At 39.8% G+C, this 16,195-nt stretch overlaps 1 long non-coding RNA gene across 1 annotated transcript in view; it reads right to left on the bottom strand.

Annotated features, from left to right (window-relative positions):
- LOC131832519 (uncharacterized) overlaps positions 1–11,107 on the bottom strand; it is a 136,500-nt gene extending 125,393 nt beyond the window's left edge. The window contains exon 1 of the long non-coding RNA XR_009354082.1: positions 11,009–11,107. This is a non-coding gene — a long non-coding RNA (uncharacterized LOC131832519). The remainder of the gene's footprint in view (positions 1–11,008) is intronic.
- Positions 11,108–16,195: the final 5,088 nt, after the last annotated feature.

Raw genomic sequence — 16,195 nt, 5'->3', positions numbered from 1 at the left:
CTTTAATTTTCCCCCTATATTATATTGGTATTGGATGTGGTTTTCCATTTTTGAAAGCACCAATATGGCAAAAAGAAAGTATCAGTGTCTGATATGCTAAATGCCAATTCTGGGAATTGAGTGCCCAGAGGCTAACCTGGAAATAGCTATCTTTGTTTACTCACTGCAACAACCTCAAATGAGAAATTATCTCATCATACTGCCCATCTAGGTTATAGTCCAGAGAGTGGTCCCTTAAAATGATTAAGCCTTGAAATAATTTGATTTTGGCCCAGAACATTTATATTGGCCCACATCAATATGCCACGGTGTTCCCCTTCCTACTCCACTCTGCTCTGCACAAGGTCAATCAATAACACCAAAGTGCCACCTACTTGCCTTTCAAAGGGCCCTCAGTATCCCCCTTAGTCTGGATTTCACAGAACTTAAGTGATTTATTCATAAATTAAGAAGTGAAATAATGTCATTGCCTGGATTATTTACCTGATAATGTTAGAATGGACTAGATTTATACCAACTTTTGTGTAAGAGATGCTTCAAAATCCCTAACAGACAAAGGAGAGAGTACAGCTAGCTGTGGATGCATACATGACACAGATGGATACAAAGTGCATTTCTAAATACAACCTCTAGGGGCGCCTGGGTGGCTCAGTCAGCTAAGCAGCTGCCTTTGGCTCACATCATGATCCTAAGGTCCTGGAATCCAATCCTGCATCAGGCTCCTTGCTCCGCAGGGAGCCTGCTTCTCTCTCCACCTCTGCCTGCTTGTGCATGCTCTCTCTCTCTCTCTCTCTCTCTCTCTCTCTCTCTCTCTCTGACAAATAAATAAAATCTTCAAATACAGCCTCTAACTTTTTTACTTCTGTGCCACAGGTGAAGTGGATTAGCAACAGGACTATTTTGCTCATTCATTCAATCACCTATTCATTTACTTCTTTACTAAGTTAATACCTGAGGAGAGCCATTCTATCACTGCATGCTTTCTTCTCTGTATTCTTATCACTCTTTGTAAGTCACTTATAGCATAATTCATTTTTAGTAGGTAACTCCTAAATATCTCTAAACTTAAGGAAAAGATGCACTGAGAATTTTTTGTGATGCTAAGATTAATGTCCAGTTAATTTAACTGTGGTATTTTTTACAGTAAAAATGTAGCAACAAACTAAATATTTAGCAGTGGAAAAATTGTTAAATAAATGATGGCACATGTGTACATTCCAAGTGCTGTAAAATCAGCTCAGTGCTCATGTGAAATGTTTAATGATGGCAAAATATTGGTCATATGTTAGTAGAAAAAAAAGATATAAAAAACTTTTTTCTCATTCCTCAAATAATTCAAGTTATAATTAAATATTCATGAATAAAATATACCGACATGTTAAGTGATCATTTCTGAATTAGACAATTAAGACTATTATCTGTTACCTTCTTTATATATAATAAGCATATATAACTTTTATAATCCCAAAACAAAACCACAGAGGGTTGCTTTTCATGTACGTGTGTGTTTTCAGTAAGCCCATTATGTGTATGATACTATGTTGTCTCTGTAAGGGAATCAAAAGAAAAATAAAATAGGCTGATTCTCCTGGAACTTATAATGGGGGACACCAAAGAGACAAATGATTTTTAAAAATAGCACCACAAAAGAGGATTAAAGCTGGAACCGATAAACATATTATAGAGTGCTACCACTGAGAGAATTAAGAAATGTGGATTTTGTGGGGGCTCCGGAACAGGAAATATTGCACGGAGGCAGACACAGCTGGCTCTGAATAGGAGGAAGAAATGAGGAGACTAGGGAATGCATCAAAGCATGGGGTCAGTCCCTATTTTTTCTTCTTTAGGAATCTTTATTAGAGAAGAGTTTATGTTACATAGTCAGGGCTCAGTTAGAAAAGCCAGAAAAAGAAAAAAAAGAAAAAGAGAAGCCATTCCATGTATTTTAAACAGAAAAGGATAGAATACAGGAAATTAGGCACTTATGAACTACAGAAAGGCCTAGACAAAGTCAGATCTAGAGGTTAAGAACCTGCAGAAAACCAATAACACTTCATAGTTGCTCCACACATCCGGGGAAGGTAAATAGCAAAGGAAAACAGAGGTCATTATAAACCTCATCTCTGTAAAGCCCTAGTCTACTATGAAAGTAAGAATAAAATAGCTTCTGCCTCCTTTCTTTCCAAATCTTGTATAAGTGTGTCTACGAGGCAGAAGGTCAAGCTATCCAAAACACTAGAGACAAAGTAGTCTAGAAAATGTACTTCGCAGGCTTGTAGCCTTTGCCACAATGAATAAGTCAGAAAAACACATAATGAATGAATGCTGGGTAGCTAACTCCTCACCCACATATTTACCACATATAATTACAAAAAGCCCTGAAAACCAGGGGAAAGAGTTTATCCTCAAAAATAAGCAAACAAAAAAAGTTTCCTTAAGCAGATGGAAAAAGACATACTGTGTTGTGAAAGGGAGTTTGTTAAGAAAAACTATCTTACTATGGCAAGTGTATTTCAGGTTGCTTCACTGTCACAGAGTACCATGAAAAATACCAACAACCTTCAAGAACCAAAAGAAAATCAGAAGGAAGTCCAAGTTATATGGGGTCAAGTTAAGGACCATGTGCCCAAATCTCACGGGGTCTAGAGCTGGTTTACACACACCGTGTGTAAAAAAAAAAAACCTGACCCTTTCAATAGGTCGGTTTGTTCAAACAATAAATTCAGTATGAAAAGCAGGAAATCCAGCTGGTTTTTTAAGTGTTGCTCTGATAGCAACACAGACCCAACTTATAACTTCTACAGTCAACACTGGTCAAATGAGAACTGTCGCGGTTCTGTGCTCTAGTCCTCTGTAGTGATGTCTGCACTTAAATACTATTTTTCCTATCATTGCATATCTTATTTTCAACATTTCTGCCTGCATGGTTTAAGAAAATTATATTTCAGATCTTTAATGCATTATGAATAGAATGATTTTAATATGAATTCTCACTTGCTGAAAGATAATTTCTGTTTATAGCAAATTTCAAATGGCAAAAAAAACCCCAAAACCCAAAATGTCAGAACCCTCAAACTCTTCTCACTTGTGGGTATGAGTGGGGTAGGTCATTCTTTACAATGGAGAAAGTCATGAAGAATTCTGAACAAGTTACCCTTCTTCCCTACTATCCTGTCTTTATGACCTACTGGTCTGTAAATTCTTTGGATGCAGATGGTGTGCTTTATGTTTCCCAATACTACTGACCTCAGACACTTGCCTACAGCTCTTGTTTGGTGAATAAATCTATTCTAATCGCCTCCATATCATTGCTGTTATATCACAAGTCTGCATGGAGACCTGAAATGATGAAACTTTCTTAGCTTAGAATTTTATTTAGAAGCCATTCAAAAGCAGCACTAAAGGAGAAGGAGATGGCTGAAGAGGAGGAGGAGGAAGAAAGCAAGCAAGAAAGAAGAGATGAGAGCCACTTGGGTGGCTCAGCGTGTTAAGCCTCTGCCTTTGGCTCAGGTCATGATCCCAGGGCCCCGAGATCGAGCTCTCTGCTCACCAGGGAGCCTGCTTCCTTCCCACTCTCTCTCTGCCTGCCTCTCTGCCTACTTGTGATCTCTGTCAAATAAATAAATAAAATCTTTTAAAAAAGAAAGAAAGAAAGGGAAGATTATGAGAGGGAAGGAGGTATGATACAAAACTTCTACCAAGGGACTGAAAATAGCTTTCCCAAAGGAATTATGGTGAGAGCTGGACGAAACATACAGTAGGGCAGGTGGAATCATATATGGTCTTGTCGAGACCCCATTATAAAAGATGTGTACTTAATATGCCCATATTTAGAAACCAAAGCTGAGACTATGGAAGATGTGTAGGTAGCTCCTAGAGTATGTTTGTAAAGATGCTCTGAACCACGACAAATCTCTTGAGGGGAGGCAAATAGGAAATTCTATATAAAAAAATCATGTAAATAGTGTTCTCTGTGATCTATAATTTCCTAAATTGATTGATTTTTTTTGGTAAGACTGCTCATATTATTAACAATATATATGTCTTATGATCTTAGCTCCTCAGCTCAGCTACCAGGAACTATGATCAAAGTAAGCACTTTTGCTACTTTTGGAGAAATCCTTTCAAGTCAATTTTCCTTGGATCAGCTTTCAACATAAATTTTGTCCCTTGTGGAGAAATTCAGTACAATGTATGCAGGCCCATAAAATAGGAAAGCCTATTTTCATCAAAGAAGTGGGGCGCTGCATATTTATGCACAATGCCCCATGTAAATCAAGAAACCACAAAACTAAAGGCATGAAAAACTCCAGGTCTTTCCACAGAATACTGTGGTTGGTGCATTTTTATGTGAGAAGAAGTTAAAACGGAGACTCAGATTCTTCTGAGTGGCTGCAGTGTTTTGCCTTAATAAAGATCTGCAGCCAGAAAGAATTGCCATCAATTCCCAACATATTTTCCTTTCCAAAATTACATTTCTCTTATAAATATCCCTGGAAAACAACCTTAAGAATCCAATAAACTCTGAATCACTTTACCAGTGACCTTCTTTCTGGTTAAATGTTCTCGTCAGCATCCTGGAGGAAAAATTGAAATTTGTGATCTTTTCATGAGCCATGCAGATGAAACCTGTGATTGAGAACTGAGGGTTTTGAGATACTTTCTAAGCAGGGAACAGGATTTCCATGTCCAGAATCCTATAGAAGGCCTATCTGTGCACTTTGTCATTTTGTTCCTTTTTGGTTACTCCACAGGCTCGGAAGAATTTGTGTGGTAATAGTATAATTAAACAGCAGGTTTAGGTTTAAATGCACCAGGAGGGATTTTTGTCCCCCCCCTTTCTCTGACCCTCTCCTCCCAAACTTTTCCACCCCATGGGCAGCAGCTTTGCAAAGCTCACCTTTACTGTCCACTTGGTTTGTATTTTTATCTGATTGGGAATGATGTACCTGCAGAGGTTTTGCTTTTTATCCTCTCCTATATTTCAAAGCTTGTTCCTCCCTCAGTCCTGACACTGGCAATCCTTTGTGGTTTTTCTTGGACCTCAAAGGCTTAATGGTCCAGCACAGAACTTGAATCTTCGGAAATCTATCCCAACCACCCCTAACACCAGCTTCAGAGAAGTTCAGGGAGCAGTCAGTCAGAAGAGCAAAAGTGGTGCCCATGGTTAAATGTTCCAGGGAGGTTTCTGTCTTTAAAATCAAGTGACTATGTTAAAAGATTGCTTTAAAACCCACTTCACTACAGGTATGAAGATGAAACAGTCTCAAAGTTAGTTAGCTCTCTTCCTGAATGTTTGGTGGCCCCTTTCCCAGGGAAGGGAGTAGGGAAGAGCATGACTTGGGGGAGGAGAATTCCAGCTTGAGACCAGTGCTAGGGAAGTGGGGTAGCAGTAGATGCCTAGTTGTCTCACAGCACAGACAGTAATTCAATAAATGCAGTTAAGCAGATATGACTAAAAGAGGGATTCTATAATGCTCATCAAGGCTCCTCTTTAATACTTTCTTGAAACTTCAAATGAACTAAGCTACTATTTCAACTCCTTGGAGATTAAAACTTTGCTCGTTTCTTTGTCATGGGTTACCTCTTAGGGAAGGCCTGATGTGAGGGACAGGGGGAGAGAGAAAAAAGAAGAAGCAAAGCTAACATCTGTGTGTTACCAATGTGTCCAAAACTCTTCTTACAAATATTAACTTATTTAATCAACAACCCTTTGCACAGGATTATTACTCCCATTTTACAGATGAGGAAATGGAGGCACAGAAAGGTCCATAACTTGCTCAAGCATGTATAGCTAGCTAGTCAGTGGCAGAGCAGGGTTTCCAACCCAGGAAGTGTGACCTTGGAGTCTAAGCTCTTCAGCAACTAGATTTCTGAGGGCTACATTAGGGCTCTGTTTTTAAGGCCTGCTGGGACTAATCACACAGACATACCAACAGACAGACAGACAGACACACACACACACAAACACATAGGCTTCCCAAATCTCAATTGCTTAAAACCAGAAAAGTTAACTCCTCATGCTGGGTCCAGTGAAGGCTGCTGGACAAGCTCTGGTCCCTGTGTCCACTGAGGGACTCAGGCTGTTGGGAGGCTTCATCTCAGCATGCACTTCCATAAAAACCACTGCAGCGAGGGCAAAGGTGGTGGTGGGGGCGGCTCACACCACAGCTCTTACAGCTACACATACCACTCTCATTCACACTGTATTTGTCACTGTAAGTCATATGGCTACACCCAGTCTGAAGAGAACTGAGAAATGCCATCCTACCGTGTATCCTTAAGGTAGGGGGACAGTAGGTGGGGGAGGTTAACCAAATACATTGGATGAACAGCACTAATGAAAGACAGCAGCACACCTCTGTGGGACCCACCCAGGTCTCTTATCTCCCCCATTTCCCTCTATATCTTTCTGCCCTTCCAGTGGGAAATGATTTTGAAATCTCTAAGGGAAGACCCACATTCCTTAAACTTTGGGTTTTCTAGTGCATGATTATTTATTGACAATATCTTTGTCCATGTTACCTTGAAGCCCAAGGATTTTTGAACACATGATCCAGAAAGAGACTTAAAATCGATGGGCTTTCTGCTCTGCATTTCTTCCCTGTGGCAATGCGTATAGGCTATTATCTGCTTGAAAGTGAAGACAAACAGAAGTTAACATTTCAAAAATATTAATCTATCACACTACTAAACGATAATAAAATCTGAGAGCTCAGATATTCGTGCAAAAATTTCTTTACTTTTTCAGTCAAATCACCTTTCAGTCATTAAATTAAATCTCAGTTGGGATTTAATTCATCTCTGCTTCTTCCTAGTCTTTCTCCCTCTCCAGTCTCCACGTGCACTTTCTACGCCCCACGTTCGACTAGCATCACAGCCAGGATTCAAGCTCTTAACATTCAGTTCTGAGGGCCAAGGGCAGACCTTTCATATGCATCATTGATGAAGGGTTTGTCAACTTCAGAGTGAAATCTTCTAGGGCAAAAACAAGCATGTGTCATGTCAATAGTGATAGTCTTTTGCATAGCGTTCTTCCACTGTTGTATTAGCAGGATTTCTATCCCTTTCCTCCTATAACCAGGAGACCAGTCCCAGGAGGGATGAGGGAACACTAAACCTGCATCCTACCATTGACATGAGTACTTAGCACGTCCTGGGTACATGACAAACTGTCTCCCAGACCCATTAGTGGTCTCATCCCTTTAACACTAGCACCTTTCTGAGCTAGTAAGTGACTGAAACATGGGTGCTGTCTAAATCTAATATCTAGTAGTACTGCCTATATCAGTACTTTTAAATATGCCTAGGTCAGCAGTTTGTAAATATGAGGATTCCTTTCAAAATAAAAATATAGTTGAAAAAAGATATACAGATGGAAAGTATGCACATGAATAGATGTTCTACGCATCATATGTCTTCAGGGAAATGCAAATTAAAACAACAATGAGCTACAACTACATACCTATTAAAATAGCCAAAATCCAGAACACTGACAACACCAAATGCTCGTGAGGATGTAGAGCAACAGGAACTCTCATTCATTGTTGATGGGAATGGGACAGTCACTTTGGAAGGGAGTTTGATGATTTCTAACAAAACTAAATATAGATCCAGCAATTTCACTCCTTGGTACTTATCCAAAGGAAATGAAAATTTATGTCTACACAAAAACCTACACACAGATGTTTATAGCAGCTTTCTTCATAACTGCCTCAATGTGGAAGCACCTAAGGTGTCCATCAGTAGGTGGATGAATAAATAAACTATGTTGCACCCAGACCATGGAATATTATTCAATGCTAAAAAAAAAAAAAAAAAAAGCTATCAAGCCATGAAAAGACACGGAAGAAGCATAGTTGCATATTACTAAGTGAAAGGAGCCAATATGGAAAGGATTTCATGATTTACACCGTGCTCAAATGCAAAGCTTTGGATGCAGCAGCTCTTAATCTAGAGATCTATGAACTAAAAAAAAAAAAAAAAAAATGCAGGATATCTGGCCCCTCTTAAACTTAAAGTAGAAAGTGAATACAGTTTTTATAAGGAATTGACAATGTTCCAACACCCAGAGTCCAATTCATTCAAAGTCCAGAATGTTTTTCTTGTCATCAAACCAAAATAAGCTAGCAGTATAAAACTCTGCTAGTTGCTCTTATACTACCTTTTTTGTTTTTTGTTTTGTTTTGTTTTGTTTTGTTTTACATCCAAATTCCTCCTGGTTTTATTATTCACTGAGATGGGACATGATAGAGCTGAGTGTATTTGATAATGCCCAACCATTTCTATTAGAAGGGCATGGACTATAAACTAGAGCTAATATTACCAGCCACCACTTGCTATGAGGTCCCCAGTATAGGCCGTTCCTTGGAAGGCTACTAACAATCATGACACTAGGTACAGAGGAGGCTCTTGGTACTAAGTTAGGGAGGAAAAATAAAAACTTCAAAAATGAACGTGGATCCTAAATTTCTAGAGAGTAGTTGTGTTTATAAAGACTTTGTTAGACTCCTAAAACTCTGTTTTAACACATTTTTTTAAGAGGAAAGAAAGGATTTAGCACAGTTAGCTCCATGGTATAGCTGTTATGTTTAACAGAGGTGCTGTTGTTTGATGTTACTTGTGGGTTTATTGATCCTTTTCAGTTACTGTGGTAGCTCTCTGTGAGAATTTTAGAGTTATTTCCCAGTTACCCACTGAAGCCTTATTCATCCTTTGTTCTTTTTTTTTTTATTATTGCTTCCAAACACAATATATTTTCTAGCAATAAGAATGGCATTCTGTTGGAAAAAATAACAAAAGTGAGAACTAAATTATTCTCAATAATTATTGGTAAGCAAATGGGTAACAGAGTCAATAACATCTGTTAAATTTTCTGTGTCTCAACCTGGAATTCATTCCCTTGCAAAACTGAAATCCAGGAGAGTTTTCCTGAAACCAGTACCACAGTACTGCAATGGAGAGAACACAATACCACAGTACTGCAATGGAGAGAACATAAGTCACTCTTCAGTGGTAGTCATTTATTCTACTATGCATATGTTGGCCAGGAAAGAGTGTGTCTCTTAAGCTTCAGAATTACTAGAGCTCTGCTAATGAGAATGGAACATTCTAGAGTTATACAAAGAGTTGATGGTCTCAGAACAGGAATAATTAAAATAATAGTGAAAAAAACAACACAAAATGAAACAAAGCCAACTCCTGGACTTAAAAAAAAAAAAAACTCAACCCTAATCAACGAAAGTAAATCTCAAAAACATGTCGAATAAAAAATAAGTTACACAGAAAACTATATACCATGGGATATAATTTATTTAATTGTCAAATATGTAACTATGCTATATTTATGAATACATACACACGGAAATATATATACACCAGCTTTAGTGTGGTGGCCTTCTCTGAAGTGGGAGCAGAGTGTTTCTGCAAAGCATTAAGAAATGATTTCAATTATACCTATAACATTTTATTTATTTTATTTATTGGATGCCTGCAATATTATTCCCCATACTTTCCTATATGCTTTATATATTTCATAAGTTAAAAAAATTTACAAAGATTCAGAGTGCTTTCCAAATAATATGCCAACCCTGTAATAAGGAACTGGCAATGACTGCAGACTAGCATAAAACCTAAAAGAAAAGTTCACAAAAAGTAACCAAAGAAGAACGTGGGTACGAGAAGGATAAGAATTAAGAGAAAGTGAATTCTATGAGCCTGTCCCTCTATAGGTTTCACCAATGCCTAAGAGTCTTTGCCAAAAACCAGAGCACCAAATAAGAGTTTCTACACAACTGTCTATCTCATTACTCATTCTGGATTGCCTTACCCTTAAACATTGCTTAAGTTTGTCTAATATACATGCCCGAAGGGTGATCTAGACCTTCCCACCCTGACACATCACATCCTCAGGTGCTTTATACTTGTTGGGCTGATGTTGCCACCATTTTCAATATCTGATTAGCACTGAGTGTAAAGGTATCAAAAGACAGTGAGTTCCCTGAAATTTAGATCTACTCCTTTCTGTCCTATTAACACGGTAATAACCCTAGATCTACACTGGGATACAAGAATAAAAACTAAGCATAAGGTGAATTTACCCAACTAGAATGGTAATTCCTTTATTTGCTGGTTCAGTAGCACAAGGAGCCCAAAATATCCAAGTGGAAGTCACAGCTTCAAGCTCAATGGATGTGTTACTATATCCCTTGGTGAAAGCATCACTTCACCAGTCCTGAGGATAAGGACTTTTAATCTAGCACACTTTAAGACTGCATAGATGATAAACACGATTTCACAAGGGGATCCCTGGAAGAGATGATGAGAGAGCCAGTCCTACTTCCACACAGTTCCCGAATCCAGGTGGTTTAGCTATTGAGTACATAACATTTGAAACACTGATCATTAGTTCAATGTATAAACTCCAACCTTGTGAACAGATCCTGTACCTTGTGGAGAATGATACTCTAGCTTGTACCTTAACTGAGCTTTTAATAAGCCCTTCTATCATCCTACAAGGCAAGTTTTCCCACACGATGTGGATAAGGCAGTAGCAGTGGATCACATGGGTGGTCCTGCACCCAGAGTCATACCTTCTTTATGAGATAGTTTCCCAGGCATTAAAAGCCCTTAAATGATAGTGTTGGCAGAGTCACTACCAAGTTATGAAACCAAATCCATAACTAAGTTATCGGATAATGGTTAACAACTCCAGGGTTGAAACAGATCTGGTATAATTAGCCTGCCCCTAAATGGTTATCTGGTGTCTCTAAGGGATGATATCCAGTCAAGAAGTTGGACTCAGTCAATTTGGGCTAGCAGAAGGGCAGCCAGACATCCTCAGCGTTAGTGATAGCCAGCCTCTATGTCCACCCACCATGATCACTACTCTGTTCACAGACCCATTATGTAAGTAGAAAGACTGGCTAACATCTGCAAAATGAGTCATCCTACACCGCAGATATACAGTGACTCTCTGAGGTAGATGTTGGTGGGATGTGAGACCTACCTATTCTCAATTTCTGTGCCCATTATCATCGGTGTATCCATGTGTCTCTTCCTTAAACTTCATCATTGCTGGTCTTCTAATCTTGTTCTTTCAACATCCCTAAATAACCAAATAATTGATCATACCTTAGATCAATTCCTCACTCATAGAGTACAAACATTCAAGTGCATGCTTGCAGTTCTACCCATGGGTAAATGTCCCTTCCTAACTGTCTTTCATGTCCACATCTGAGAAAGCTGTCATGTAGTGGTGACTCACTCCTTCCCAGCAGTAACATATTGAGCTCTGCTGGTTGTTGAAGGAAACTTCACAGAAACCATAAATTTTTTGAGAGCAGTGACAGGAATGTGAACCACCTGTTCGTGTGATTTACTTGTGCCTCCTGCAACTGTGTGAACGTTTCTATCATAAAAGGATTCCTGATGTACCTGCCTGGCATCATCACCTTAGAAGATCTGTTAACACCCTGATCATGATGGGTGCCTCTGGTGGCATATTCATATAAGGTTCCTGCATCAGACTTTTAATCTCTTCTAGGGCATGGTAGCACACCACAAGCTGCTTTCAAGCAGTGAGTCATATTCTTCCCCAGAACACACTTAGAGGTCTGCACTGTGACTCTCTTGTGGGGGCTTTCCAGACACTGTGCAGAGCATCCCCGTACCCCTGTAGCACCACTGAACTTGCGGGGCCACATAATCCACCCAAGACACAGGTTCCTTAAAGAAGAGATTGAACAGGGATCCTTTTTCACGTGGTGTATTGGGGAATGCTCCTAGAAAAGGGAGGTGAGAGTAGAAGATATGTTTACGTCTTAACTCCCCCGGTGCCTCAGAATGCGACCCTATTTGAAAATAGGATCTTTACAAATGTAGTCAAGTTGAGACGAGACCCTGAGGGGAGACTCTAATCCAATATGACCTTGTGTCCTTATAAAACATGGAAACTGGGACAGAGAGACAGGCCCACATGGAGAATGCCTTGTGAAGACAGCAGAGATTAGGTGACACAATTCTAAGCCAAGGGGTGCCAATGACTGCCAGCAAGCCAAAAGAAACTAAGAGAGGAACATGGGTCAGAGTCTTCCTCAGAGCCCTCACAAGGAACCAACTCTCCCAAACCTTATCTCAGACGTCCATCCTCTAGATCTGTGAGACAACAAATTTGCTTAAGTCACCCAGTTTGAAGTGCTTTTTACAACAGCTCTGGCAAAATGATACAGAGCATGAGGGAAATTTGGGGTGTGGTAAATATGACCCTTATTTTGATTAGCATGGTGATTGAGTGAGTTCAAAACTCCTAGAGCTCAATACTAAAAGTGGCTCATTTTGTTGGATATAAATGATTCTTCAATAAAGTTGATTTTAACAACTAAATTTAATGGATTACTTACTATGATTTCAAAGTTATGGCTGCTGCTAATCATTTTTTGCTCTTCATGCTTACAGGCTACTTCATGCCAGTTATTAACTACTCTGATTCCTAATTGAAAATTAGTTCTGATTACTGTGAGAATGTAAGAAAGGACTACATAGTGGGTACAAGGAGGTTTGTCCAGGACTCAGTGATTCACGGGGCGCCTGCAGACACATCCATGGAAATTGGCAACTGCAGACAAAGCAGGTGCAAGGGTAATCCAGGCCGTCTGGATCCTGAGCCGTGTTCAGGTACCACATTTTTGAAAATTAAATATTAATGAAAAATTGTAAAAAAGAATCACTCTCTATACCCCACTCCATACATATATACTTCAAATACATCAAAATCCTGGGTAACTATATTTTAATTAAAAAAAATAAAATCTCCAGGAGACAGACTTTTGTTCATGAAGTTTGAGGTAAGATTTCGGGAAGGGAGTAAGAGAAGACTAAGACACAGGAGAGACTGGATAAGATATTCCTTAATTAAAGGCTAGGGTTGCAACGCCTATTCAGAGTTAGGGGTTTGTAGTGCATGTCTCAGTGTAACAGAAAACCCAATCCAGCCCCTTGCATAAAGCTGAAAGAAGGGATAACACTGTCCTGCCCCTGAACCTGGTCCTACACTGTATCTTACTGCCACTCACATACAGTATCCATGATTAAATTATTCTTTATAAATGTTGGTACTTAAGAATTTCTTAAAAAAAAAAAAAAATACCGGTAGAAGAATAAGTCCAAATTCTAGTGGGGGGAACTGATGTTTATTTTGGAACTTAATGAGCTTGAGGAGTGTCTGGGACATCTGAATGTCCCAAATATCCAACAAGCTTACCTGGAGAAAACTGAAGATAAGTATAACCTAATGATAAGGACTGGGAGGCAATAAGGGAAAGGCTGGAAACATAAAAGACACTGTATGAAACAGGACAGTGGGCAGAAGTCAGAAGCCTGGGGCACCTGGGTGGCTCAATGGGTTAAGCCGCTGCCTTCGGCTCAGGTCATGATCCCGGGGTCCTGGGTTCGAGTCCCACATGGGGCTCTCTGCTCAGCGGGGGCCCTGCTTCGCTCTCTCTCTCTCTGCCTGCCTTTCCGTCTACTTGTGATCTCTGTCTGTCAAATAAACAAATAAAATCTTTAAAAAAAAAAAAAAAAGAAGAAGAAGAAGTCAGAAGCCTGGGGTTCGCCAACACCTGAACAGTGAGGATCAACGGCCACAGACAGGGAGGCTGACTAGAAGAAGGTGGTGTTACCTATGCTAAGCGCAGAGTAGGCAAGCGTGAGCAGAAAAGCCTGGAAGCTGCAAAGGGAACAGGCTCACTGGAACTGGCAATGAGATGGTAGCTGATAATCTCCAAGAGCAGTTTCCAGCATGTGGGAGGTTGAAGCCAATCACAGCAAATTGAGCAATGAATGCTCAATGATGGAATCGCATGCAGTTAATATGATAAGAAGAGAAGGGTAAGAAGAGTCTAAGAGACATTTCCATGAGACAAGAGTTGAGAAGCTACTTCAGATGGGAGACACAGTGTCAAAGCCAGGTAATGTGAAAATGGGAGACACCTGAATTTCTTCAAATGTGAGTGGGAGGTGCGCCTGGGTGGCTTCCTGGGTTAAGCCTCTGCCTTTGGCTCAGGTCATCATCCCAGGGTCCTGGGATCGAGTCCCGCATCAGGCTCTCTGCTCAGCAGGAAGCCTGCTTCCCTTCGTCTCTCTCTCTGCCTACTTGTGATCTCTGTCTGTCAAATAAATAAATGAAATCTTTAAAAAAAAAAAATGTGAGGGGGAAAGAGCACAGAAAAGTTAATGAGGTGAGAGGGAGAAATGTTAGTAAATGGAATCATACCTGCCTGAATGAGGACGGAGATGGATTTAAGGCAACAGATGAAGAAGTGGCATAGGATAAGAAGAAAGACCCCCTATTTTCAAGAAGTGTAGGAAAATCCATCACAGGGCTGTAAATATGGATAAGCCTCCCAGTAGAGAAACAAAAAATTATCTGAAAGAGAGCGTATATGGAGTCCTTGAAGTAATAAACATGATTTAAAAGATATCAACCCCAAAAGAATGCTTTGCATGACAGAAGTCTATTTTTTTTTTAGATAAAAGTCATATTATATCAGCCACACTGAATCCAGTACATTTAGAGATTGTTTTGTATACAAAAACATATTCACAAAATAAGCCTCATGGGTAAAATTAACTGTCACTAAAAAGTCTGCATAGGAATGCAAAACACAATTTTCTTAGTGTATCCTTTCCCAAAGGGACCTACTTTGATAGAAGATAGAACTGGATCACGCAGAGTCATATAGCCTATATCTTACAAAATCACTCTTAAAAAATAATATCATTTCTCTGGTTAAATATTAAGTTAGATGTGGAGGTGCATGTCTGCACCACTGTCGAAGCGCTGTATTTACACAGCAGGGGGTGGATACAGGTGTGGAAGAAAGACAGGGGTTGGAGGGAAACCCTATCCTTCACTTGTTTCCTATATTATGGACCACAGCAAAAAGTTGCCAGCTACCAAGAGCCACTGCCTCAGAACTGGATTCCCCTTTAGCTCAGAAATTCTAACTGAACTCTTTCTCCTTCCTGAGCTTCCTTTCTCTTTAGATCAAATACCTAATTACACCCCAAGCTTTAGATTTGCCCTCCAATCCCTCCTACAAACTGCCCGCATCCAGCTTCGTATCTTTGTCCATTAATGCAGAAGACACACACATCAAACTTCACGCAATAAAGGGAAATGAAAAACAGGTTACAATGGTTGTTTCTGTGTGCTGGCAAATAGCATTTGAAGTGAGTCAACACGCACCTTTCCCCAACCTTCCTTTACCTAGCGTGTGTGCCTGTTTGACACACAGCATCAGTAAATCAGGCAGTTTACTGACCTGATTGTAATTTCGAGCCCCTCAATTATACTGTTCTTTCCTTCCCTCAGATGGATTGAGTAAGATGGGAAAAAGTGTTAGCAGCTAATGTAAAACAAACATGCTGGCAGGTTAACCATTCGGTTCTTTAGTGAAGCTCCCTCTCCTGTTGTTATGATGGTCCACAGAACAATCACCCATTAAGCTGGGACTTGGAGAGGTTCTCCAAACTTAACAAGAATGTTACATTGCTGTCCGAGCCCCACACTTCGTCTCAGCCAGTATGCCTGAGGTTTCCTAGGGCACAATTTCATACCACTTTCTGTACCTCCACACATCCGAAGTGGGAAGTAATTCATACTGGACATACCACCAGCTCCCTACAACTCGCTATTTTGAAGTAATCAGGTATGAAGCAAATCTCCTGACCACAAGTTAGCACCTTATTGCCCTGCCTGCCATGGAGTGCTGAGAGTCTGAGATATGTACCCTGACCAAATGGGATTACGTGAATAGATATTTTCTAGAAATTATGACTTACGAGTGCCGGCCTCATTTCCCTTTGCCTGGTGATACCCTCACAAAGGCCATTTAGAAAGGATTCGGCAGCTTGCAAGGTAACAGAATTTGAGTTCTCAAGTGTCCAAAGATCAGTGAATGCCATTTTTTTTTCCTCCTCTGAAGCATTTCTAATCACAATTTAGTTACTGCCGCCTAGATGCTGACTGAGATAAACCTATTTGGAACTCCAAAAATAGCATCTTCTGAGCTACATCTCTGTTTTCTGAGCTTCCCAAAGGAAAGCTCTCTAATGATTTGCAGCTCATTACAACCAGAATCTTCATAAATGGGATAGTTATTATTATTTTTTTTTAAATCTTGGAAGATGCCAG

The sequence above is a fragment of the Mustela lutreola genome, chromosome 5 (genome assembly GCF_030435805.1).
Source record: "Mustela lutreola isolate mMusLut2 chromosome 5, mMusLut2.pri, whole genome shotgun sequence".
NCBI lineage: Eukaryota > Metazoa > Chordata > Mammalia > Carnivora > Mustelidae > Mustela > Mustela lutreola.
The sequence above is the reverse complement of the archived record's forward strand: the minus strand, read 5'-3'. Positions and strand labels throughout refer to the sequence as shown.